The following is a 22,231-nucleotide window of genomic DNA, read 5'->3' on the forward strand; positions in this document are numbered from 1 at the left end:
TCCTTCTGCTGCTCCCTACTGCTGTTGCTACCCTCTGCCACAACAATTGCGCTTTCCCTTGGACTCCCAGATGCAGAGAAAAGCCCTGCGCAGCACAGAAAGCTGTCACCCCATGGGTGGAATAGGGTGCTGCAAATCCGTGCTTGTGTCAGTTGCAGGGGTGAGCTGAACAAACATGTGCTGTCCTGTCACACGTTCTCCTCGCCAGACGCAGTGCAAAAGCTTTCTGCTTGCATTAAGAGCAAGAAAGGCAGAAGCCAGGACTCCGGAGCTCAGAGAAGGTAACCGCAAGAGGCGAGCCTCCTTCGGCAGAAGCTGCTTTCCGGAGCTCTTGGCAACCGGCCAAGGAACCATGTGTGTCAGAAGGAGAGTGCCGGTCAGAGCGCGGGCGGGGATAAGAGCGAGCGCTGCGGGCAGGCGAACCTTCTGCTGCTCCCTACTGCTGTTGCTGCTCTCTGCGACAACAATTGCGCTTTCCCTTGGACTCCCAGATGCAGAGAAATGCCCTGCACAGCGCAGAAACCTGTCACACCATGGGTGGAATAGGGTGCTGCAAATCCGTGCTTGTGTCAGTGGCAGGGGTGAGCTGCACAAACATGTGCTGTCCTGTCACACGTTCTCCTCGCCAGACGCAGTGCAAAAGCTTTCTGCTTGCATTAAGAGCAAGAAAGGCAGAAGCCAGGACTCCGGAGCTCAGAGAAGGTAACCGCAAGAGGCGAGCCTCCTTCGGCAGAAGCTGCTTTCCGGAGCTCTTGGCAACTGGCCAAGGAACCATGTGTGTCAGAGGGAGAGTGCCGGTCAGAGCGCGGGCGGGGGAAAGCGCGAGCGCTGCGGGCAGGCGAATAAGGAAGGTGTTGAACAGGCATCTGGCACGGGAAACTTTCAGACTGCAAGTGGAACGTAGATGCTGCTCAGCCGCTTGCTGACAAGTCTCTAGTTGTCTTGTAGAAGAAGTACGGCCACGAGTTCCTTCTGCTGCTCCCTACTGCTGTTGCTGCTCTCTGCGACAACAATTTTACTTTCCCTTGGACTCCCAGATGCAGAGAAATGCCCTGCACAGCGCAGAAACCTGTCACACCATGGGTGGAATAGGGTGCTGCAAATCCGTGCTTTTGTCAGTGGCAGGGGTGAGCTGCACAAACATGTGCTATCCTGTCACACGTTCTCCTCGCCAGACGCAGTGCAAAAGCTTTCTGCTTGCATTAAGAGCAAGAAAGGCAGAAGCCAGGACTCCGGAGCTCAGAGAAGGTAACCGCAAGAGGCGAGCCTCCTTCGGCAGAAGGTGCTTTCCGGAGCTCTTGGCAACCGGCCAAGGAACCATGTGTGTCAGAGGGAGCGTGCCAATCAGCGCGCTGGCGGGGGAAAGAGCGAGCGCTGCGGGGAGGCGAATAAGGAAGGTGTTGAACAGGTATCTGGCAGGCGAAACTTTCATATTGCAAGTGGAACATAGCTGCCGCTCGCACCCTTGCTGATTAGTTGCTTGATGTCGTGTGGAAGAAGTACTGAAACGACTTCCTTCTGCTGCTCCCTACTGCTGTTGCTGCTCTCTGCGGCAACAATTTTACTTTCTCTTGGACTCCCAGATGCAGAGAAATGCCCTGGGCAGCACAGAAAGCTGTCACCCCATGGGTGGAATAGGGTGCTGCAAATCCGTGCTTGTGTCAGTGGCAGGGGTAAGCTGCACAAACATGTGCTCTCCTGTCACACGTTCTCCTCGCCAGACGCAGAGCAAAAGCTTTCCGCTTACATTAAGAGCAAAGAAAAGCAGAAGCCGCGACTCCGCAGTTCGGAGAAGGTAACCGCAAGAGGCGAGCCTCCTTCGGCAGAAGCTGCATTCCGGAGCTCTTGGCAACCGACCAACTTCCCATGTATGTCTGAGGGAGAGTGCCGGTCAGAGCGCGGGCGGGGGAAAGCGCGAGCGCTGCGGGCAGGCGAATAAGGAAGGTGTTGAACAGGCATCTGGCACGCGAAACTTTCAGACTGCAAGTGGAACTTAGCTGCTGCTCGCACGCTTGTTGATTAGTCGCTAGTTGTCGTGTGGCACAAGTACGGCCATGACTTCCTTCTGCTGCTCCCTCCTGCTGTTGCTACCCTCTGCCACAACAATTGCGCTTTCCCTTGGACTCCCAGATGTAGAGAAATGCCCTGCACAGCGCAGAAACCTGTCACACCATGGGTGGAATAGGGTGCTGCAAATCCGTGCTTGTGTCAGTGGCAGGGGTAAGCTGCACAAACATGTGCTCTCCTGTCACACGTTCTCCTCGCCAGACGCAGAGCAAAAGCTTTCCGCTTGTATTAAGAGCAAAGAAAAGCAGAAGCCGCGACTCCGCAGTTCGGAGAAGGTAACCGCAAGAGGCGAGCCTCCTTCGGCAGAAGCTGCATTCCGGAGCTCTTGGCAACCGGCCAACTTCCCATGTATGTCTGAGGGAGAGTGCCGGTCAGCGCGCGGGCGGGGGAAAGCGCGAGCGTTGCGGGCAGGCGAATAAGGAAGGTGTTGAACAGGCATCTGGCACGCGAAACTTTCAGACTGCAAGTGGAACTTAGCTGCTGCTCGCACGCTTGTTGATTAGTCGCTAGTTGTCATGTGGAACAAGTACGGCCATGACTTCCTTCTGCTGCTCCCTACTGCTGTTGCTACCCTCTGCCACAACAATTGCGCTTTCCCTTGGACTCCCAGATGCAGAGAAAAGCCCGGCGCAGCACAGAAAGCTGTCACCCCATGGGTGGAATAGGGTGCTGCAAATCCGTGCTTGTGTCAGTGGCAGGGGTAAGCTGCACAAACATGTGCTCTCCTGTCACACGTTCTCCTCGCCAGACGCAGAGCAAAAGCTTTCCGCTTGTATTAAGAGCAAAGAAAAGCAGAAGCCGCGACTCCGCAGTTCGGAGAAGGTAACCGCAAGAGGCGAGCCTCCTTCGGCAGAAGCTGCATTCCGGAGCTCTTGGCAACCGGCCAAGGAACCATGTGTGTCAGAGGGAGCGTGCCGATCAGCGCGCTGGCGGGGGAAAGAGCGAGCGCTGCGGGCAGGCGAATAAGGAAGGTGTTGAAGAGGTATCTGGAGCGCGAAACTTTCATATTGCAAGTGGAACATAGCTGCCGCTCGCACGCTTGCTGATTAGTTGCTAGATGTCGTGTAGAAGAAGTACTGAAACGACTTCTTTCTGCTGCTCCCTACTGCTGTTGCTGCTCTCTGCGGCAGCAATTTTACTTTCTCATGGACTCCCATATGCAGAGAAATGCCCTGCACAGCGCAGAAACCTGTCACACTAAGAGTGGAATAGGGTGCTGCAAATCCGTGCTTGTGTCAGTGGCAGGGGTGAGCTGCACAAACATGTGCTGTCCTGTCACACGTTCTCCTCGCCAGACGCAGTGCAAAAGCTTTCTGCTTGCATTAAGAGCAAGAAAGGCAGAAGCCAGGACTCCGGAGCTCAGAGAAGGTAACCGCAAGAGGCGAGCCTCCTTCGGCAGAAGCTGCTTTCCGGAGCTCTTGGCAACCGGCCAAGGAACCATGTGTGTCAGAAGGAGAGTGCCGGTTAGAGCGCGGGCGGGGATAAGAGCGAGCGCTGCGGGCAGGCGAACCTTCTGCTGCTCCCTACTGCTGTTGCTGCTCTCTGCGACAACAATTGCGCTTTCCCTTGGACTCCCAGATGCAGAGAAATGCCCTGCACAGCGCAGAAACCTGTCACACCATGGGTGGAATAGGGTGCTGCAAATCCGTGCTTGTGTCAGTGGCAGGGGTGAGCTGCACAAACATGTGCTGTCCTGTCACACGTTCTCCTCGCCAGACGCAGTGCAAAAGCTTTCTGCTTGCATTAAGAGCAAGAAAGGCAGAAGCCAGGACTCCGGAGCTCAGAGAAGGTAACCGCAAGAGGCGAGCCTCCTTCGGCAGAAGCTGCTTTCCGGAGCTCTTGGCAACTGGCCAAGGAACCATGTGTGTCAGAGGGAGAGTGCCGGTCAGAGCGCGGGCGGGGGAAAGCGCGAGCGCTGCGGGCAGGCGAATAAGGAAGGTGTTGAACAGGCATCTGGCACGGGAAACTTTCAGACTGCAAGTGGAACGTAGATGCTGCTCAGCCGCTTGCTGACAAGTCTCTAGTTGTCTTGTAGAAGAAGTACGGCCACGAGTTCCTTCTGCTGCTCCCTACTGCTGTTGCTGCTCTCTGCGACAACAATTTTACTTTCCCTTGGACTCCCAGATGCAGAGAAATGCCCTGCACAGCGCAGAAACCTGTCACACCATGGGTGGAATAGGGTGCTGCAAATCCGTGCTTTTGTCAGTGGCAGGGGTGAGCTGCACAAACATGTGCTATCCTGTCACACGTTCTCCTCGCCAGACGCAGTGCAAAAGCTTTCTGCTTGCATTAAGAGCAAGAAAGGCAGAAGCCAGGACTCCGGAGCTCAGAGAAGGTAACCGCAAGAGGCGAGCCTCCTTCGGCAGAAGGTGCTTTCCGGAGCTCTTGGCAACCGGCCAAGGAACCATGTGTGTCAGAGGGAGCGTGCCAATCAGCGCGCTGGCGGGGGAAAGAGCGAGCGCTGCGGGGAGGCGAATAAGGAAGGTGTTGAACAGGTATCTGGCAGGCGAAACTTTCATATTGCAAGTGGAACATAGCTGCCGCTCGCACCCTTGCTGATTAGTTGCTTGATGTCGTGTGGAAGAAGTACTGAAACGACTTCCTTCTGCTGCTCCCTACTGCTGTTGCTGCTCTCTGCGGCAACAATTTTACTTTCTCTTGGACTCCCAGATGCAGAGAAATGCCCTGGGCAGCACAGAAAGCTGTCACCCCATGGGTGGAATAGGGTGCTGCAAATCCGTGCTTGTGTCAGTGGCAGGGGTAAGCTGCACAAACATGTGCTCTCCTGTCACACGTTCTCCTCGCCAGACGCAGAGCAAAAGCTTTCCGCTTACATTAAGAGCAAAGAAAAGCAGAAGCCGCGACTCCGCAGTTCGGAGAAGGTAACCGCAAGAGGCGAGCCTCCTTCGGCAGAAGCTGCATTCCGGAGCTCTTGGCAACCGACCAACTTCCCATGTATGTCTGAGGGAGAGTGCCGGTCAGAGCGCGGGCGGGGGAAAGCGCGAGCGCTGCGGGCAGGCGAATAAGGAAGGTGTTGAACAGGCATCTGGCACGCGAAACTTTCAGACTGCAAGTGGAACTTAGCTGCTGCTCGCACGCTTGTTGATTAGTCGCTAGTTGTCGTGTGGCACAAGTACGGCCATGACTTCCTTCTGCTGCTCCCTCCTGCTGTTGCTACCCTCTGCCACAACAATTGCGCTTTCCCTTGGACTCCCAGATGTAGAGAAATGCCCTGCACAGCGCAGAAACCTGTCACACCATGGGTGGAATAGGGTGCTGCAAATCCGTGCTTGTGTCAGTGGCAGGGGTAAGCTGCACAAACATGTGCTCTCCTGTCACACGTTCTCCTCGCCAGACGCAGAGCAAAAGCTTTCCGCTTGTATTAAGAGCAAAGAAAAGCAGAAGCCGCGACTCCGCAGTTCGGAGAAGGTAACCGCAAGAGGCGAGCCTCCTTCGGCAGAAGCTGCATTCCGGAGCTCTTGGCAACCGGCCAACTTCCCATGTATGTCTGAGGGAGAGTGCCGGTCAGCGCGCGGGCGGGGGAAAGCGCGAGCGTTGCGGGCAGGCGAATAAGGAAGGTGTTGAACAGGCATCTGGCACGCGAAACTTTCAGACTGCAAGTGGAACTTAGCTGCTGCTCGCACGCTTGTTGATTAGTCGCTAGTTGTCATGTGGAACAAGTACGGCCATGACTTCCTTCTGCTGCTCCCTCCTGCTGTTGCTACCCTCTGCCACAACAATTGCGCTTTCCCTTGGACTCCCAGATGTAGAGAAATGCCCTGCACAGCGCAGAAACCTGTCACACCATGGGTGGAATAGGGTGCTGCAAATCCGTGCTTGTGTCAGTGGCAGGGGTAAGCTGCACAAACATGTGCTCTCCTGTCACACGTTCTCCTCGCCAGACGCAGAGCAAAAGCTTTCCGCTTGTATTAAGAGCAAAGAAAAGCAGAAGCCGCGACTCCGCAGTTCGGAGAAGGTAACCGCAAGAGGCGAGCCTCCTTCGGCAGAAGCTGCATTCCGGAGCTCTTGGCAACCGGCCAACTTCCCATGTATGTCTGAGGGAGAGTGCCGGTCAGCGCGCGGGCGGGGGAAAGCGCGAGCGTTGCGGGCAGGCGAATAAGGAAGGTGTTGAACAGGCATCTGGCACGCGAAACTTTCAGACTGCAAGTGGAACTTAGCTGCTGCTCGCACGCTTGTTGATTAGTCGCTAGTTGTCATGTGGAACAAGTACGGCCATGACTTCCTTCTGCTGCTCCCTACTGCTGTTGCTACCCTCTGCCACAACAATTGCGCTTTCCCTTGGACTCCCAGATGCAGAGAAAAGCCCTGCGCAGCACAGAAAGCTGTCACCCCATGGGTGGAATAGGGTGCTGCAAATCCGTGCTTGTGTCAGTTGCAGGGGTGAGCTGAACAAACATGTGCTGTCCTGTCACATGTTCTCCTCGCCAGACGCAGTGCAAAAACTTTCTGCTTGCATTAAGAGCAAGAAAGGCAGAAGCCAGGACTCCGGAGCTCAGAGAAGGTAACCGCAAGAGGCGAGCCTCCTTCGGCAGAAGCTGCTTTCCGGAGCTCTTGGCAACCGGCCAAGGAACCATGTGTGTCAGAGGGAGAGTGCCGGTCAGAGCGCGGGCGGGGGAAAGCGCGAGCGCTGCGGGCAGGCGAATAAGGAAGGTGTTGAACAGGCATCTGGCACGGGAAACTTTCAGACTGCAAGTGGAACGTAGATGCTGCTCAGCCGCTTGCTGACAAGTCTCTAGTTGTCTTGTAGAAGAAGTACGGGCAAGACTTCCTTCTGCTGCTCCCTACTGCTGTTGCTGCTCTCTGCGACAACAATTTTACTTTCCCTTGTACTCCCAGATTCAGAGAAATGCCCTGCACAGCGCAGAAACCTGTCATTCTAAGGGTAGAATAGGGTGCTGCAAATCCGTGCATGTGTCAGTGGCAGGGGTGAGCTGCACAAACATGTGCTGTCCTGTCACACGTTCTCCTCGCCAGACGCAGTGCAAAAGCTTTCTGCTTGCATTAAGAGCAAGAAAGGCAGAAGCCAGGACTCCGGAGCCCAGAGAAGGCAAGAGGCGAGCCTCCTTCGGCAGAAGCTGCTTTCCGGAGCTCTTGGCAACCGGCCAAGGAACCATGTGTGTCAGAGGGAGAGTGCCGGTCAGAGCGCGTGCGGGGGAAAGCGCGAGCGCTGCGGGCAGGCGAATAAGGAAGGTGTTGAACAGGCATGTGGCACGGGAAACTTTCAGACTGCAAGTGGAACGTAGATGCTGCTCAGCCGCTTGCTGACAAGTCTCTAGTTGTCTTGTAGAAGAAGTACGGCCACGACATACTTCTGCTGCTCCCTACTGCTGTTGCTGCTCTCTGCGACAACAATTGCGCTTTCCCTTGGACTCCCAGATGCAGAGAAATGCCCTGCACAGCGCAGAAACCTGTCACACCATGGGTGGAATAGGGTGCTGCAAATCCGTGCTTGTGTCAGTGGCAGGGGTGAGCTGCACAAACATGTGCTGTCCTGTCACACGTTCTCCTCGCCAGACGCAGTGCAAAAGCTTTCTGCTTGCATTAAGAGCAAGAAAGGCAGAAGCCAGGACTCCGGAGCTCAGAGAAGGTAACCGCAAGAGGCGAGCCTCCTTCGGCAGAAGCTGCATTCCGGAGCTCTTGGCAACTGGCCAAGGAACCATGTGTGTCAGAGGGAGAGTGCCGGTCAGAGCGCGGGCGGGGGAAAGCGCGAGCGCTGCGGGCAGGCGAATAAGGAAGGTGTTGAACAGGCATCTGGCACGGGAAACTTTCAGACTGCAAGTGGAACGTAGATGCTGCTCAGCCGCTTGCTGACAAGTCTCTAGTTGTCTTGTAGAAGAAGTACGGCCACGAGTTCCTTCTGCTGCTCCCTACTGCTGTTGCTGCTCTCTGCGACAACAATTTTACTTTCCCTTGGACTCCCAGATGCAGAGAAATGCCCTGCACAGCGCAGAAACCTGTCACACCATGGGTGGAATAGGGTGCTGCAAATCCGTGCTTTTGTCAGTGGCAGGGGTGAGCTGCACAAACATGTGCTGTCCTGTCACACGTTCTCCTCGCCAGACGCAGTGCAAAAGCTTTCTGCTTGCATTAAGAGCAAGAAAGGCAGAAGCCAGGACTCCGGAGCTCAGAGAAGGTAACCGCAAGAGGCGAGCCTCCTTCGGCAGAAGGTGCTTTCCGGAGCTCTTGGCAACCGGCCAAGGAACCATGTGTGTCAGAGGGAGCGTGCCAATCAGCGCGCTGGCGGGGGAAAGAGGGAGCGCTGCGGGGAGGCGAATAAGGAAGGTGTTGAACAGGTATCTGGCAGGCGAAACTTTCATATTGCAAGTGGAACATAGCTGCCGCTCGCACCCTTGCTGATTAGTTGCTTGATGTCGTGTGGAAGAAGTACTGAAACGACTTCCTTCTGCTGCTCCCTACTGCTGTTGCTGCTCTCTGCGGCAACAATTTTACTTTCTCTTGGACTCCCAGATGCAGAGAAATGCCCTGGGCAGCACAGAAAGCTGTCACCCCATGGGTGGAATAGGGTGCTGCAAATCCGTGCTTGTGTCAGTGGCAGGGGTAAGCTGCACAAACATGTGCTCTCCTGTCACACGTTCTCCTCGCCAGACGCAGAGCAAAAGCTTTCCGCTTACATTAAGAGCAAAGAAAAGCAGAAGCCGCGACTCCGCAGTTCGGAGAAGGTAACCGCAAGAGGCGAGCCTCCTTCGGCAGAAGCTGCATTCCGGAGCTCTTGGCAACCGACCAACTTCCCATGTATGTCTGAGGGAGAGTGCCGGTCAGAGCGCGGGCGGGGGAAAGCGCGAGCGCTGCGGGCAGGCGAATAAGGAAGGTGTTGAACAGGCATCTGGCACGCGAAACTTTCAGACTGCAAGTGGAACTTAGCTGCTGCTCGCACGCTTGTTGATTAGTCGCTAGTTGTCGTGTGGCACAAGTACGGCCATGACTTCCTTCTGCTGCTCCCTCCTGCTGTTGCTACCCTCTGCCACAACAATTGCGCTTTCCCTTGGACTCCCAGATGTAGAGAAATGCCCTGCACAGCGCAGAAACCTGTCACACCATGGGTGGAATAGGGTGCTGCAAATCCGTGCTTGTGTCAGTGGCAGGGGTAAGCTGCACAAACATGTGCTCTCCTGTCACACGTTCTCCTCGTCAGACGCAGAGCAAAAGCTTTCCGCTTGTATTAAGAGCAAAGAAAAGCAGAAGCCGCGACTCCGCAGTTCGGAGAAGGTAACCGCAAGAGGCGAGCCTCCTTCGGCAGAAGCTGCATTCCGGAGCTCTTGGCAACCGGCCAACTTCCCATGTATGTCTGAGGGAGAGTGCCGGTCAGCGCGCGGGCGGGGGAAAGCGCGAGCGTTGCGGGCAGGCGAATAAGGAAGGTGTTGAACAGGCATCTGGCACGCGAAACTTTCAGACTGCAAGTGGAACTTAGCTGCTGCTCGCACGCTTGTTGATTAGTCGCTAGTTGTCATGTGGAACAAGTACGGCCATGACTTCCTTCTGCTGCTCCCTACTGCTGTTGCTACCCTCTGCCACAACAATTGCGCTTTCCCTTGGACTCCCAGATGCAGAGAAATGCCCTGGGCAGCACAGAAAGCTGTCACCCCATGGGTGGAATAGGGTGCTGCAAATCCGTGCTTGTGTCAGTGGCAGGGGTAAGCTGCACAAACATGTGCTCTCCTGTCACACGTTCTCCTCGTCAGACGCAGAGCAAAAGCTTTCCGCTTGCATTAAGAGCAAAGAAAAGCAGAAGCCGCGACTCCGCAGTTCGGAGAAGGTAACCGCAAGAGGCGAGCCTCCTTCGGCAGAAGCTGCATTCCGTAGCTCTTGGCAACCGGCCAACTTCCCATGTATGTCTGAGGGAGAGTGCCGGTCAGCGCGCGGGCGGGGGAAAGCGCGAGCGATGCAGGCAGGCGAATAAGGAAGGTGTTGAACAGGTATCTGGCAGGCGAAACTTTCAGATTTCAAGTGGAACATAGCTGCCGCTCGCACGCTTGCTGATTAGTTGCTAGATGTCGTGTAGAAGAAGTACGACCACGACTTCTTTCTGCTGCTCCCTACTGCTGTTGCTGCTCTCTGCGACAACAATTTTACTTTCCGTTTCACTCCCAGATGCAGAGAAATGCCCTGCACAGCGCAGAAACCTGTCACACCATGGGTGGAATAGGGTGCTGCAAATCCGTGCTTGTGTCAGTGGCAGGGGTGAGCTGCACAAACATGTGCTGTCCTGTCACACGTTCTCCTCGCCAGACGCAGTGCAAAAGCTTTCTGCTTGCATTAAGAGCAAGAAAGGCAGAAGCCAGGACTCCGGAGCTCAGAGAAGGTAACCGCAAGAGGCGAGCCTCCTTCGGCAGAAGCTGCTTTCCGGAGCTCTTGGCAACTGGCCAAGGAACCATGTGTGTCAGAGGGAGAGTGCCGGTCAGAGCGCGGGCGGGGGAAAGCGCGAGCGCTGCGGGCAGGCGAATAAGGAAGGTGTTGAACAGGCATCTGGCACGGGAAACTTTCAGACTGCAAGTGGAACGTAGATGCTGCTCAGCCGCTTGCTGACAAGTCTCTAGTTGTCTTGTAGAAGAAGTACGGCCACGAGTTCCTTCTGCTGCTCCCTACTGCTGTTGCTGCTCTCTGCGACAACAATTTTACTTTCCCTTGGACTCCCAGATGCAGAGAAATGCCCTGCACAGCGCAGAAACCTGTCACACCATGGGTGGAATAGGGTGCTGCAAATCCGTGCTTTTGTCAGTGGCAGGGGTGAGCTGCACAAACATGTGCTATCCTGTCACACGTTCTCCTCGCCAGACGCAGTGCAAAAGCTTTCTGCTTGCATTAAGAGCAAGAAAGGCAGAAGCCAGGACTCCGGAGCTCAGAGAAGGTAACCGCAAGAGGCGAGCCTCCTTCGGCAGAAGGTGCTTTCCGGAGCTCTTGGCAACCGGCCAAGGAACCATGTGTGTCAGAGGGAGCGTGCCAATCAGCGCGCTGGCGGGGGAAAGAGCGAGTGCTGCGGGGAGGCGAATAAGGAAGGTGTTGAACAGGTATCTGGCAGGCGAAACTTTCATATTGCAAGTGGAACATAGCTGCCGCTCGCACCCTTGCTGATTAGTTGCTTGATGTCGTGTGGAAGAAGTACTGAAACGACTTCCTTCTGCTGCTCCCTACTGCTGTTGCTGCTCTCTGCGGCAACAATTTTACTTTCTCTTGGACTCCCAGATGCAGAGAAATGCCCTGGGCAGCACAGAAAGCTGTCACCCCATGGGTGGAATAGGGTGCTGCAAATCCGTGCTTGTGTCAGTGGCAGGGGTAAGCTGCACAAACATGTGCTCTCCTGTCACACGTTCTCCTCGCCAGACGCAGAGCAAAAGCTTTCCGCTTACATTAAGAGCAAAGAAAAGCAGAAGCCGCGACTCCGCAGTTCGGAGAAGGTAACCGCAAGAGGCGAGCCTCCTTCGGCAGAAGCTGCATTCCGGAGCTCTTGGCAACCGACCAACTTCCCATGTATGTCTGAGGGAGAGTGCCGGTCAGAGCGCGGGCGGGGGAAAGCGCGAGCGCTGCGGGCAGGCGAATAAGGAAGGTGTTGAACAGGCATCTGGCACGCGAAACTTTCAGACTGCAAGTGGAACTTAGCTGCTGCTCGCACGCTTGTTGATTAGTCGCTAGTTGTCGTGTGGCACAAGTACGGCCATGACTTCCTTCTGCTGCTCCCTCCTGCTGTTGCTACCCTCTGCCACAACAATTGCGCTTTCCCTTGGACTCCCAGATGTAGAGAAATGCCCTGCACAGCGCAGAAACCTGTCACACCATGGGTGGAATAGGGTGCTGCAAATCCGTGCTTGTGTCAGTGGCAGGGGTAAGCTGCACAAACATGTGCTCTCCTGTCACACGTTCTCCTCGCCAGACGCAGAGCAAAAGCTTTCCGCTTGTATTAAGAGCAAAGAAAAGCAGAAGCCGCGACTCCGCAGTTCGGAGAAGGTAACCGCAAGAGGCGAGCCTCCTTCGGCAGAAGCTGCATTCCGGAGCTCTTGGCAACCGGCCAACTTCCCATGTATGTCTGAGGGAGAGTGCCGGTCAGCGCGCGGGCGGGGGAAAGCGCGAGCGTTGCGGGCAGGCGAATAAGGAAGGTGTTGAACAGGCATCTGGCACGCGAAACTTTCAGACTGCAAGTGGAACTTAGCTGCTGCTCGCACGCTTGTTGATTAGTCGCTAGTTGTCATGTGGAACAAGTACGGCCATGACTTCCTTCTGCTGCTCCCTCCTGCTGTTGCTACCCTCTGCCACAACAATTGCGCTTTCCCTTGGACTCCCAGATGTAGAGAAATGCCCTGCACAGCGCAGAAACCTGTCACACCATGGGTGGAATAGGGTGCTGCAAATCCGTGCTTGTGTCAGTGGCAGGGGTAAGCTGCACAAACATGTGCTCTCCTGTCACACGTTCTCCTCGCCAGACGCAGAGCAAAAGCTTTCCGCTTGTATTAAGAGCAAAGAAAAGCAGAAGCCGCGACTCCGCAGTTCGGAGAAGGTAACCGCAAGAGGCGAGCCTCCTTCGGCAGAAGCTGCATTCCGGAGCTCTTGGCAACCGGCCAACTTCCCATGTATGTCTGAGGGAGAGTGCCGGTCAGCGCGCGGGCGGGGGAAAGCGCGAGCGTTGCGGGCAGGCGAATAAGGAAGGTGTTGAACAGGCATCTGGCACGCGAAACTTTCAGACTGCAAGTGGAACTTAGCTGCTGCTCGCACGCTTGTTGATTAGTCGCTAGTTGTCATGTGGAACAAGTACGGCCATGACTTCCTTCTGCTGCTCCCTACTGCTGTTGCTACCCTCTGCCACAACAATTGCGCTTTCCCTTGGACTCCCAGATGCAGAGAAAAGCCCTGCGCAGCACAGAAAGCTGTCACCCCATGGGTGGAATAGGGTGCTGCAAATCCGTGCTTGTGTCAGTTGCAGGGGTGAGCTGAACAAACATGTGCTGTCCTGTCACATGTTCTCCTCGCCAGACGCAGTGCAAAAACTTTCTGCTTGCATTAAGAGCAAGAAAGGCAGAAGCCAGGACTCCGGAGCTCAGAGAAGGTAACCGCAAGAGGCGAGCCTCCTTCGGCAGAAGCTGCTTTCCGGAGCTCTTGGCAACCGGCCAAGGAACCATGTGTGTCAGAGGGAGAGTGCCGGTCAGAGCGCGGGCGGGGGAAAGCGCGAGCGCTGCGGGCAGGCGAATAAGGAAGGTGTTGAACAGGCATCTGGCACGGGAAACTTTCAGACTGCAAGTGGAACGTAGATGCTGCTCAGCCGCTTGCTGACAAGTCTCTAGTTGTCTTGTAGAAGAAGTACGGGCAAGACTTCCTTCTGCTGCTCCCTACTGCTGTTGCTGCTCTCTGCGACAACAATTTTACTTTCCCTTGTACTCCCAGATTCAGAGAAATGCCCTGCACAGCGCAGAAACCTGTCATTCTAAGGGTAGAATAGGGTGCTGCAAATCCGTGCATGTGTCAGTGGCAGGGGTGAGCTGCACAAACATGTGCTGTCCTGTCACACGTTCTCCTCGCCAGACGCAGTGCAAAAGCTTTCTGCTTGCATTAAGAGCAAGAAAGGCAGAAGCCAGGACTCCGGAGCCCAGAGAAGGCAAGAGGCGAGCCTCCTTCGGCAGAAGCTGCTTTCCGGAGCTCTTGGCAACCGGCCAAGGAACCATGTGTGTCAGAGGGAGAGTGCCGGTCAGAGCGCGTGCGGGGGAAAGCGCGAGCGCTGCGGGCAGGCGAATAAGGAAGGTGTTGAACAGGCATGTGGCACGGGAAACTTTCAGACTGCAAGTGGAACGTAGATGCTGCTCAGCCGCTTGCTGACAAGTCTCTAGTTGTCTTGTAGAAGAAGTACGGCCACGACATACTTCTGCTGCTCCCTACTGCTGTTGCTGCTCTCTGCGACAACAATTGCGCTTTCCCTTGGACTCCCAGATGCAGAGAAATGCCCTGCACAGCGCAGAAACCTGTCACACCATGGGTGGAATAGGGTGCTGCAAATCCGTGCTTGTGTCAGTGGCAGGGGTGAGCTGCACAAACATGTGCTGTCCTGTCACACGTTCTCCTCGCCAGACGCAGTGCAAAAGCTTTCTGCTTGCATTAAGAGCAAGAAAGGCAGAAGCCAGGACTCCGGAGCTCAGAGAAGGTAACCGCAAGAGGCGAGCCTCCTTCGGCAGAAGCTGCTTTCCGGAGCTCTTGGCAACTGGCCAAGGAACCATGTGTGTCAGAGGGAGAGTGCCGGTCAGAGCGCGGGCGGGGGAAAGCGCGAGCGCTGCGGGCAGGCGAATAAGGAAGGTGTTGAACAGGCATCTGGCACGGGAAACTTTCAGACTGCAAGTGGAACGTAGATGCTGCTCAGCCGCTTGCTGACAAGTCTCTAGTTGTCTTGTAGAAGAAGTACGGCCACGAGTTCCTTCTGCTGCTCCCTACTGCTGTTGCTGCTCTCTGCGACAACAATTTTACTTTCCCTTGGACTCCCAGATGCAGAGAAATGCCCTGCACAGCGCAGAAACCTGTCACACCATGGGTGGAATAGGGTGCTGCAAATCCGTGCTTGTGTCAGTGGCAGGGGTAAGCTGCACAAACATGTGCTCTCCTGTCACACGTTCTCCTCGCCAGACGCAGAGCAAAAGCTTTCCGCTTACATTAAGAGCAAAGAAAAGCAGAAGCCGCGACTCCGCAGTTCGGAGAAGGTAACCGCAAGAGGCGAGCCTCCTTCGGCAGAAGCTGCATTCCGGAGCTCTTGGCAACCGACCAACTTCCCATGTATGTCTGAGGGAGAGTGCCGGTCAGAGCGCGGGCGGGGGAAAGCGCGAGCGCTGCGGGCAGGCGAATAAGGAAGGTGTTGAACAGGCATCTGGCACGCGAAACTTTCAGACTGCAAGTGGAACTTAGCTGCTGCTCGCACGCTTGTTGATTAGTCGCTAGTTGTCGTGTGGCACAAGTACGGCCATGACTTCCTTCTGCTGCTCCCTCCTGCTGTTGCTACCCTCTGCCACAACAATTGCGCTTTCCCTTGGACTCCCAGATGTAGAGAAATGCCCTGCACAGCGCAGAAACCTGTCACACCATGGGTGGAATAGGGTGCTGCAAATCCGTGCTTGTGTCAGTGGCAGGGGTAAGCTGCACAAACATGTGCTCTCCTGTCACACGTTCTCCTCGCCAGACGCAGAGCAAAAGCTTTCCGCTTGTATTAAGAGCAAAGAAAAGCAGAAGCCGCGACTCCGCAGTTCGGAGAAGGTAACCGCAAGAGGCGAGCCTCCTTCGGCAGAAGCTGCATTCCGGAGCTCTTGGCAACCGGCCAACTTCCCATGTATGTCTGAGGGAGAGTGCCGGTCAGCGCGCGGGCGGGGGAAAGAGCGAGCGCTGCGGGCAGGCGAATAAGGAAGGTGTTGAACAGGCATCTGGCACGCGAAACTTTCAGACTGCAAGTGGAACGTAGATGCTGCTCGCACGCTTGTTGATTAGTCGCTAGTTGTCATGTGGAACAAGTACTGAAACGACTTCTTTCTGCTGCTCCCTACTGCTGTTGCTGCTCTCTGCGGCAGCAATTTTACTTTCTCATGGACTCCCATATGCAGAGAAATGCCCTGCACAGCGCAGAAACCTGTCACACTAAGAGTGGAATAGGGTGCTGCAAATCCGTGCTTGTGTCAGTGGCAGGGGTGAGCTGCACAAACATGTGCTGTCCTGTCACACGTTCTCCTCGCCAGACGCAGTGCAAAAGCTTTCTGCTTGCATTAAGAGCAAGAAAGGCAGAAGCCAGGACTCCGGAGCTCAGAGAAGGTAACCGCAAGAGGCGAGCCTCCTTCGGCAGAAGCTGCTTTCCGGAGCTCTTGGCAACCGGCCAAGGAACCATGTGTGTCAGAAGGAGAGTGCCGGTCAGAGCGCGGGCGGGGATAAGAGCGAGCGCTGCGGGCAGGCGAACCTTCTGCTGCTCCCTACTGCTGTTGCTGCTCTCTGCGACAACAATTGCGCTTTCCCTTGGACTCCCAGATGCAGAGAAATGCCCTGCACAGCGCAGAAACCTGTCACACCATGGGTGGAATAGGGTGCTGCAAATCCGTGCTTGTGTCAGTGGCAGGGGTGAGCTGCACAAACATGTGCTGTCCTGTCACACGTTCTCCTCGCCAGACGCAGTGCAAAAGCTTTCTGCTTGCATTAAGAGCAAGAAAGGCAGAAGCCAGGACTCCGGAGCTCAGAGAAGGTAACCGCAAGAGGCGAGCCTCCTTCGGCAGAAGCTGCTTTCCGGAGCTCTTGGCAACTGGCCAAGGAACCATGTGTGTCAGAGGGAGAGTGCCGGTCAGAGCGCGGGCGGGGGAAAGCGCGAGCGCTGCGGGCAGGCGAATAAGGAAGGTGTTGAACAGGCATCTGGCACGGGAAACTTTCAGACTGCAAGTGGAACGTAGATGCTGCTCAGCCGCTTGCTGACAAGTCTCTAGTTGTCTTGTAGAAGAAGTACGGCCACGAGTTCCTTCTGCTGCTCCCTACTGCTGTTGCTGCTCTCTGCGACAACAATTTTACTTTCCCTTGGACTCCCAGATGCAGAGAAATGCCCTGCACAGCGCAGAAACCTGTCACACCATGGGTGGAATAGGGTGCTGCAAATCCGTGCTTTTGTCAGTGGCAGGGGTGAGCTGCACAAACATGTGCTATCCTGTCACACGTTCTCCTCGCCAGACGCAGTGCAAAAGCTTTCTGCTTGCATTAAGAGCAAGAAAGGCAGAAGCCAGGACTCCGGAGCTCAGAGAAGGTAACCGCAAGAGGCGAGCCTCCTTCGGCAGAAGGTGCTTTCCGGAGCTCTTGGCAACCGGCCAAGGAACCATGTGTGTCAGAGGGAGCGTGCCAATCAGCGCGCTGGCGGGGGAAAGAGCGAGTGCTGCGGGGAGGCGAATAAGGAAGGTGTTGAACAGGTATCTGGCAGGCGAAACTTTCATATTGCAAGTGGAACATAGCTGCCGCTCGCACCCTTGCTGATTAGTTGCTTGATGTCGTGTGGAAGAAGTACTGAAACGACTTCCTTCTGCTGCTCCCTACTGCTGTTGCTGCTCTCTGCGGCAACAATTTTACTTTCTCTTGGACTCCCAGATGCAGAGAAATGCCCTGGGCAGCACAGAAAGCTGTCACCCCATGGGTGGAATAGGGTGCTGCAAATCCGTGCTTGTGTCAGTGGCAGGGGTAAGCTGCACAAACATGTGCTCTCCTGTCACACGTTCTCCTCGCCAGACGCAGAGCAAAAGCTTTCCGCTTACATTAAGAGCAAAGAAAAGCAGAAGCCGCGACTCCGCAGTTCGGAGAAGGTAACCGCAAGAGGCGAGCCTCCTTCGGCAGAAGCTGCATTCCGGAGCTCTTGGCAACCGGCCAACTTCCCATGTATGTCTGAGGGAGAGTGCCGGTCAGCGCGCGGGCGGGGGAAAGCGCGAGCGTTGCGGGCAGGCGAATAAGGAAGGTGTTGAACAGGCATCTGGCACGCGAAACTTTCAGACTGCAAGTGGAACTTAGCTGCTGCTCGCACGCTTGTTGATTAGTCGCTAGTTGTCATGTGGAACAAGTACGGCCATGACTTCCTTCTGCTGCTCCCTCCTGCTGTTGCTACCCTCTGCCACAACAATTGCGCTTTCCCTTGGACTCCCAGATGTAGAGAAATGCCCTGCACAGCGCAGAAACCTGTCACACCATGGGTGGAATAGGGTGCTGCAAATCCGTGCTTGTGTCAGTGGCAGGGGTAAGCTGCACAAACATGTGCTCTCCTGTCACACGTTCTCCTCGCCAGACGCAGAGCAAAAGCTTTCCGCTTGTATTAAGAGCAAAGAAAAGCAGAAGCCGCGACTCCGCAGTTCGGAGAAGGTAACCGCAAGAGGCGAGCCTCCTTCGGCAGAAGCTGCATTCCGGAGCTCTTGGCAACCGGCCAACTTCCCATGTATGTCTGAGGGAGAGTGCCGGTCAGCGCGCGGGCGGGGGAAAGCGCGAGCGTTGCGGGCAGGCGAATAAGGAAGGTGTTGAACAGGCATCTGGCACGCGAAACTTTCAGACTGCAAGTGGAACTTAGCTGCTGCTCGCACGCTTGTTGATTAGTCGCTAGTTGTCATGTGGAACAAGTACGGCCATGACTTCCTTCTGCTGCTCCCTACTGCTGTTGCTACCCTCTGCCACAACAATTGCGCTTTCCCTTGGACTCCCAGATGCAGAGAAAAGCCCTGCGCAGCACAGAAAGCTGTCACCCCATGGGTGGAATAGGGTGCTGCAAATCCGTGCTTGTGTCAGTTGCAGGGGTGAGCTGAACAAACATGTGCTGTCCTGTCACATGTTCTCCTCGCCAGACGCAGTGCAAAAACTTTCTGCTTGCATTAAGAGCAAGAAAGGCAGAAGCCAGGACTCCGGAGCTCAGAGAAGGTAACCGCAAGAGGCGAGCCTCCTTCGGCAGAAGCTGCTTTCCGGAGCTCTTGGCAAGCGGCCAAGGAACCATGTGTGTCAGAGGGAGAGTGCCGGTCAGAGCGCGGGCGGGGGAAAGCGCGAGCGCTGCGGGCAGGCGAATAAGGAAGGTGTTGAACAGGCATCTGGCACGGGAAACTTTCAGACTGCAAGTGGAACGTAGATGCTGCTCAGCCGCTTGCTGACAAGTCTCTAGTTGTCTTGTAGAAGAAGTACGGGCAAGACTTCCTTCTGCTGCTCCCTACTGCTGTTGCTGCTCTCTGCGACAACAATTTTACTTTCCCTTGTACTCCCAGATTCAGAGAAATGCCCTGCACAGCGCAGAAACCTGTCATTCTAAGGGTAGAATAGGGTGCTGCAAATCCGTGCATGTGTCAGTGGCAGGGGTGAGCTGCACAAACATGTGCTGTCCTGTCACACGTTCTCCTCGCCAGACGCAGTGCAAAAGCTTTCTGCTTGCATTAAGAGCAAGAAAGGCAGAAGCCAGGACTCCGGAGCCCAGAGAAGGCAAGAGGCGAGCCTCCTTCGGCAGAAGCTGCTTTCCGGAGCTCTTGGCAACCGGCCAAGGAACCATGTGTGTCAGAGGGAGAGTGCCGGTCAGAGCGCGTGCGGGGGAAAGCGCGAGCGCTGCGGGCAGGCGAATAAGGAAGGTGTTGAACAGGCATGTGGCACGGGAAACTTTCAGACTGCAAGTGGAACGTAGATGCTGCTCAGCCGCTTGCTGACAAGTCTCTAGTTGTCTTGTAGAAGAAGTACGGTCACGACATACTTCTGCTGCTCCCTACTGCTGTTGCTGCTCTCTGCGACAACAATTGCGCTTTCCCTTGGACTCCCAGATGCAGAGAAATGCCCTGCACAGCGCAGAAACCTGTCACACCATGGGTGGAATAGGGTGCTGCAAATCCGTGCTTGTGTCAGTGGCAGGGGTGAGCTGCACAAACATGTGCTGTCCTGTCACACGTTCTCCTCGCCAGACGCAGTGCAAAAGCTTTCTGCTTGCATTAAGAGCAAGAAAGGCAGAAGCCAGGACTCCGGAGCTCAGAGAAGGTAACCGCAAGAGGCGAGCCTCCTTCGGCAGAAGCTGCTTTCCGGAGCTCTTGGCAACTGGCCAAGGAACCATGTGTGTCAGAGGGAGAGTGCCGGTCAGAGCGCGGGCGGGGGAAAGCGCGAGCGCTGCGGGCAGGCGAATAAGGAAGGTGTTGAACAGGCATCTGGCACGGGAAACTTTCAGACTGCAAGTGGAACGTACATGCTGCTCAGCCGCTTGCTGACAAGTCTCTAGTTGTCTTGTAGAAGAAGTACGGCCACGAGTTCCTTCTGCTGCTCCCTACTGCTGTTGCTGCTCTCTGCGACAACAATTTTACTTTCCCTTGGACTCCCAGATGCAGAGAAATGCCCTGCACAGCGCAGAAACCTGTCACACCATGGGTGGAATAGGGTGCTGCAAATCCGTGCTTTTGTCAGTGGCAGGGGTGAGCTGCACAAACATGTGCTGTCCTGTCACACGTTCTCCTCGCCAGACGCAGTGCAAAAGCTTTCTGCTTGCATTAAGAGCAAGAAAGGCAGAAGCCAGGACTCCGGAGCTCAGAGAAGGTAACCGCAAGAGGCGAGCCTCCTTCGGCAGAAGGTGCTTTCCGGAGCTCTTGGCAACCGGCCAAGGAACCATGTGTGTCAGAGGGAGCGTGCCAATCAGCGCGCTGGCGGGGGAAAGAGGGAGCGCTGCGGGGAGGCGAATAAGGAAGGTGTTGAACAGGTATCTGACAGGCGAAACTTTAATATTGCAAGTGGAACATAGCTGCCGCTCGCACCCTTGCTGATTAGTTGCTTGATGTCGTGTGGAAGAAGTACTGAAACGACTTCCTTCTGCTGCTCCCTACTGCTGTTGCTGCTCTCTGCGGCAACAATTTTACTTTCTCTTGGACTCCCAGATGCAGAGAAATGCCCTGGGCAGCACAGAAAGCTGTCACCCCATGGGTGGAATAGGGTGCTGCAAATCCGTGCTTGTGTCAGTGGCAGGGGTAAGCTGCACAAACATGTGCTCTCCTGTCACACGTTCTCCTCGCCAGACGCAGAGCAAAAGCTTTCCGCTTACATTAAGAGCAAAGAAAAGCAGAAGCCGCGACTCCGCAGTTCGGAGAAGGTAACCGCAAGAGGCGAGCCTCCTTCGGCAGAAGCTGCATTCCGGAGCTCTTGGCAACCGACCAACTTCCCATGTATGTCTGAGGGAGAGTGCCGGTCAGAGCGCGGGCGGGGGAAAGCGCGAGCGCTGCGGGCAGGCGAATAAGGAAGGTGTTGAACAGGCATCTGGCACGCGAAACTTTCAGACTGCAAGTGGAACTTAGCTGCTGCTCGCACGCTTGTTGATTAGTCGCTAGTTGTCGTGTGGCACAAGTACGGCCATGACTTCCTTCTGCTGCTCCCTCCTGCTGTTGCTACCCTCTGCCACAACAATTGCGCTTTCCCTTGGACTCCCAGATGTAGAGAAATGCCCTGCACAGCGCAGAAACCTGTCACACCATGGGTGGAATAGGGTGCTGCAAATCCGTGCTTGTGTCAGTGGCAGGGGTAAGCTGCACAAACATGTGCTCTCCTGTCACACGTTCTCCTCGCCAGACGCAGAGCAAAAGCTTTCCGCTTACATTAAGAGCAAAGAAAAGCAGAAGCCGCGACTCCGCAGTTCGGAGAAGGTAACCGCAAGAGGCGAGCCTCCTTCGGCAGAAGCTGCATTCCGGAGCTCTTGGCAACCGACCAACTTCCCATGTATGTCTGAGGGAGAGTGCCGGTCAGAGCGCGGGCGGGGGAAAGCGCGAGCGCTGCGGGCAGGCGAATAAGGAAGGTGTTGAACAGGCATCTGGCACGCGAAACTTTCAGACTGCAAGTGGAACTTAGCTGCTGCTCGCACGCTTGTTGATTAGTCGCTAGTTGTCGTGTGGCACAAGTACGGCCATGACTTCCTTCTGCTGCTCCCTCCTGCTGTTGCTACCCTCTGCCACAACAATTGCGCTTTCCCTTGGACTCCCAGATGTAGAGAAATGCCCTGCACAGCGCAGAAACCTGTCACACCATGGGTGGAATAGGGTGCTGCAAATCCGTGCTTGTGTCAGTGGCAGGGGTAAGCTGCACAAACATGTGCTCTCCTGTCACACGTTCTCCTCGCCAGACGCAGAGCAAAAGCTTTCCGCTTGTATTAAGAGCAAAGAAAAGCAGAAGCCGCGACTCCGCAGTTCGGAGAAGGTAACCGCAAGAGGCGAGCCTCCTTCGGCAGAAGCTGCATTCCGGAGCTCTTGGCAACCGGCCAACTTCCCATGTATGTCTGAGGGAGAGTGCCGGTCAGCGCGCGGGCGGGGGAAAGCGCGAGCGTTGCGGGCAGGCGAATAAGGAAGGTGTTGAACAGGCATCTGGCACGCGAAACTTTCAGACTGCAAGTGGAACTTAGCTGCTGCTCGCACGCTTGTTGATTAGTCGCTAGTTGTCATGTGGAACAAGTACGGCCATGACTTCCTTCTGCTGCTCCCTCCTGCTGTTGCTACCCTCTGCCACAACAATTGCGCTTTCCCTTGGACTCCCAGATGTAGAGAAATGCCCTGCACAGCGCAGAAACCTGTCACACCATGGGTGGAATAGGGTGCTGCAAATCCGTGCTTGTGTCAGTGGCAGGGGTAAGCTGCACAAACATGTGCTCTCCTGTCACACGTTCTCCTCGCCAGACGCAGAGCAA

Source organism: Cyanistes caeruleus, chromosome 8, assembly GCF_971803275.1.
Source record: "Cyanistes caeruleus chromosome 8, bCyaCae1.hap1.1, whole genome shotgun sequence".
Lineage (NCBI taxonomy): Eukaryota > Metazoa > Chordata > Aves > Passeriformes > Paridae > Cyanistes > Cyanistes caeruleus.